Source organism: Cryptotermes secundus, unplaced genomic scaffold (assembly GCF_002891405.2).
Source record: "Cryptotermes secundus unplaced genomic scaffold, Csec_1.0 scaffold3163, whole genome shotgun sequence".
NCBI lineage: Eukaryota > Metazoa > Arthropoda > Insecta > Blattodea > Kalotermitidae > Cryptotermes > Cryptotermes secundus.
The window spans coordinates 3868-8761 of NW_019738905.1; the positions used below are offsets into that span (position 1 = coordinate 3868).

At 36.4% G+C, this 4894-nt stretch overlaps 1 long non-coding RNA gene across 1 annotated transcript in view; it reads left to right on the forward strand.

Annotated features, from left to right (window-relative positions):
* Window positions 1-3989, forward strand: part of LOC111871341 — a 5674-nt gene extending 1685 nt beyond the window's left edge. The window contains exons 3-4 of the long non-coding RNA XR_002844002.2: window positions 1453-1620; window positions 2896-3989. This is a non-coding gene — a long non-coding RNA (uncharacterized LOC111871341). The remainder of the gene's footprint in view (window positions 1-1452; window positions 1621-2895) is intronic.
* Window positions 3990-4894: the final 905 nt, after the last annotated feature.

Genomic DNA, 4894 nt, shown 5'->3' on the forward strand with positions numbered 1-4894 from the left:
TTCATAGATACTACTGGTTTTATATTTCTGATCATGTAACAAGCTGTAGCCAATTTCTTTGTTACCTCATCAATATGTCTTTCCCAGGTCATATCGTTTTCAATGGTCAGTCCAAGAAATTTAGTATGATTTATGTTTGTAATAATTGTTACTAAATCTCCTATATCCCTTTGTACCTGGTTTTTTTGCAGTAAAGTTTATATAATATGTTTTCATTGTATTTAAAGACATAAAGTTTTTTTTTAACCAATCATCTAGTAAACTGTATACTTCGTTTATTGTATTTCTAAACATAATTGGATTTGCATGTGAGATTAACACACTGGCATCATCTGCAAATAAAATAGGTGTACTTTTTGCCTCCAATATCTTGGGCAAATCATTTATATATATTATAAACAGAAGAGGTCCCAGTATTGACCCCTGTGGAACACCATTAGTTACTTTAGCCCATCCTGAATATACTTTTTTATTGTTAGTTCCATTATAAATGGTAGTTCTCTGAAATNACATATTAAAGGATACGCTATGAGTCTGTTGTTATTGTATGCAATCTATTGTTTATTGTAGGTTGAAGACAGATTGTTAAATAGAACATTTGAAAGAGTGCTGAAATTCAGGTTCTTCATAGTAAAGTTAAAAAAAAAAAAGAAAGTAAAGCGGTGAAGGCCCATAGGATTGTGAGACGTTGAGGGTCCCTAATTATTTAGACCATCAGCTCAAAGATGGCGGTAAGTTTCATTCATAAGCATATTCATGTATTCACATTCCATAAAATCCTTACAAGATTGAAATAACCAATAGATAATAGAAATCGTCCAGAAATATAAACTCATCTAGCTTAGAAATCAAGCTGTTTTCAAAATATCAAGTTTATAGTATACAAGATTGAAATCACACCAAAAAATTTGTCTTCAAAATAGTAAGTGAAACATTGACAATTTTAAGATAATAAACTCAGTCCAAATATTATTTACTAATCATGCTTATACAATATGACGGTTATTTAAAAACCAGTTTATAATATAAGACAAATTTGAAAAATTGAAAAAATTAGTCATATTACAGTAGCCAATTTACAAAGTAATAAAGAATAGAAATAATAATAATTACCACTTTAGAACTTTAAAACCGTATAATTAAATAAGATCTGTTGTAACAGATAATTGAAGTTGTTTACAGAAAAGCTTTAGTCAATTATCATATTGGTTAAAATTTCAATATAATATAATTATACAAGCATTATCTCATAAAATATTCTTCCAATGTATAAAAAGAACTAAAAGAAGTAAGTACTAAAAGTTGTATCTAATTGTTAAACGAGGTTGTTGGTCCTGTAAAGCATGAGGTATGCATAATTTTAATAATCCTTGTTGCCAAGTATTGTAGATGTGATCAAGAAAATATCATATATTATGGGACTGATTTATGTATTGTGCTTCCATCTTGTAGGTGGATAAGGAAACACGGACCCAGATGTTCATATTACGTGAAACTTGAAATAAAGTGTTCCCGCCAGAGAAGCTGCATGCAGTAGATGTACGTGTAAATGCAGTTGATCCAGCATGGCCAATCACAGCTGTGCCTCCTACCATAAATGTGAATCCAAAGTGTTTTCGTGTGAGTATAAATACTGTTTTTACTGTTGCAGTTTAAAACTTGAAATTAATTTAGAGTTGTTAATAAATATTGCATCAATCCTGTAATGTGTGATGGTGAAGTGAATATATTGCTGCGTGTATTAAGTTTGGAGGAATTACAGGGTGATTCCAATACAGAAGTATTGCCGTGGGGTCCTTGGTTATTCACAATAGCAATTTCTTCTTGTTTACACTAAGCTATTAGTGTATATCTACTTCTCCCCACAGGCAGATAGGTTAGCCTGGTTATCATAAACATTCTCATTGAGTCCTCTTTACAGTGTAATATAAAACAAGCAGAAAGTAATACTGTTTTCTGGGAAATGATGCCATATAGTCTGGTAGAATGTTAACAATCTGAAGGCAGCAGGCTCATGGTCTTTGGAATGAGCTGGGGGAAATTTGGAATCCTTTAGTTTATCCCATATAGTAATGGTATTTGTGGTACATTCATCGTTACATGAAACCAAACAGCATGGGATTTACCGTAAGGTGAAGGGTAAAGTTTTCCTGTTCCATTGCACTATGTCGTGAAGGTGTGGTGACACAAGTTCATATATTAATTTCAGCCTTAGTTGAAGCTGGTAGGTCCAGTATAGTTTTCAGCTGCTTTTCTTTTAGAAAAAGAGACTTGGTATCCATTAGATAAGATGCTGGGTGGGCCCCAAAGTTGGGTGTGAATGTAATGGTGAAGAGGATTCCCAGCACAGTCTGTCACTTAAGTCAGTTACTCTCATTGTACATCACATAACAAAGATTCCTCATGTGTAGTTTTTATACAGAAGAATTGTGTGATAGTTTCCTGTATGCTCAAGGGTCAGAAAAAGAATCTTGGTGTTCAGTGAGTAGAGCTGGGCTTAGCTATTAACCCAAACTGTTATAAATTTATTTTATTTCTGATTTATTTAACGAGTCTTATGGTAATTCATACTGTATACTGTATACTGTCATACTTCAGAGGGTAGGATGGCTAGGGATTAATGAATTTAAAGGATTTAGAAGGAAGCAGTCATGGTGTAATTTGAGGTACTATCTCTGCAGTTGCCTGAAGGGGGCTGACGAGATGTACAAAAAAGTTCGCTCAGAGTAGCCAGTCTCTGGACCAAGATTTAACACTGGAACATTCTGAATATGAAGCAGGAGCACTGCCTGCTCAACTGCGGTGTTTAGTAGCAGTTAGAAAGAACAGAAGGCTGATGTAATGAAAATTGTGGCAGAGATTAGCTTGATGGAATGTTCAATTTGCTTTCAGCAGCAGGCACTGCCAGCTTCTAATTCCCAGCCTTCTTCCACTGCTGTGACCGCTACCCCTCCAGCTACACCAGCAGTTCCTGCCACAGCCATGGAAGGTCCGCATACAATTAATGAGGCCAAAATGAGTGAGCAGTGGCTTAAGAAGCAGAAGGATCTGCTTGAATGTCAGAGAAAATTGGAATTGGAATTGGATTTGCTTCAGTCAAAAGCAAGATTAGAAGAACAGCAGAAAGAGTTAGAGAGACAGACTGGACATCTGCAGTCTGAGCAGGTAAGAGTGAGGAGCTGCCATAGTGTTGTGCACAGTTTTTAATATAAATACTAATGACCTACCTTACTGCCTGCTACACAGTTCTGCAGCAGGCAGTTATTGTTCAACTTTTGAAGAAATTCCCTGTTGTTAAAACAGCACAGTTCAGTGGCATCCTTAAGAAAATCTTTCATTTCCTTTGTCCTAAGCCAAATGAATGCAGGTAACATCTCTAATCATTCTGTGTTGAATTCTGTTGTAAAAAATTTTCTGTTTATTTATTCGTGTGGGAACTTGTACATTTAATGTGCAGAAACTTAAAAATTTGTTCCCTGGTGCATCATGAGATGGCAGAACAAGCCATTTTAATCCATATGTAGGCAAGCCCTGTTTCAAGGTATTGTGTTGTTCTTGTAGCCTGGAAAGTGTTTGGAATTTATTTCTCCAATGTCTGAGTCTGCATATTTTTCACTCTGTGCATGGTATCAGTTGCAGCTTGAGGGAGGTCAAGGAAGATTGTCCCTATGCTTAAATGAAAATCATGAAATATCCCATTATGTAATTTTCTTGATTCTTATTTTTTTTGTTATTATCATGTGTGACAAGTGTATGGAGCAGATTCCTCAGGAGCTAATATTCTCTGAGCTATTCAAGAAATTGTCCACCTTTTGTAGAACCTGGGGTTGATAGCAATGCCCCCATAATGATGAATCCCATAGCATCAGTTCACATATCCATTTTAACATTGCCTTGCCATTTACACTAAAATCTCCGAAGAGGTCTCTTCCTTTCAGGTTTCTCCATTTAAGTTCATATCTCTGTGGTCTAGTAGTCAAGAGTTCCTGGCTACAGATCCAGAGGTCCCGGGTTCGATTCCCTGCGCTACAAGCTTTTTTGAGAAGCAGTGGGTCTGGAACAGGGTCCACTCAGCCTCGTGAGGATTATTAAGGAGCTATTTCAAGGAAATAGCGGTTCCAATCTAGAAAACCGAAATTAACGGCCATGGGGATCTGTTGTGCTGACCATGTGGCACCCTCTGTCTGCAGAAGTTGGCACTAACTTCGCCAACAAGCTGCAGTTGCTTGGTTGATATAGTGCACTTATGAACTATAGGCCATGGAGTTGTTCTTCCTCCCCCCCCCCCAGATGTGCTCTGCTGAACTCATTTTTGATCACCCTAATAATACAACGTTAAGGATACAAATATTAATGATTCTTATTATGCAATTTCATGTTACTTCCTTCCTGTTCAATCCAAATACTCTTATCAGTCATCCTGTTTTGTATTTAAGAATGATGTTTTGGTAGCTGGACTGTGTCTCTGTGTTCAGTTAAAAGTATTTTATCCAAATATTCTCCTCAGCATCCTATTCTCAAACATGTTAAATCTTTTTTCTTCTCATGGGGTGAGAGACCAAGTTTCACTCCTATATGAAACAAGAGGACAGTTATATTTCTATACATTGTGAGGTGATTTAATTGATCACAGAAATGGGCCTGTGTTGATTTGGCCTGGTCTCACCCTAACCCCTGTGGATTTATTACCAGAAATTTACCAGGGCATTTGTTTCAGTGTTTGAAATAAAACTGAATCCCCCCCCAGTATATTTACTCTCTGTAAACAACCTCTTTTTCACAATACAGTAGATTGTGTTTCAAGTACTTTTTAACCTTTAAGAGCCGAGCGACGCCATATGGCATCGTCAAAATAAAGTCAAGGGGACGAATGACGCCATATGTCATCGTGCAG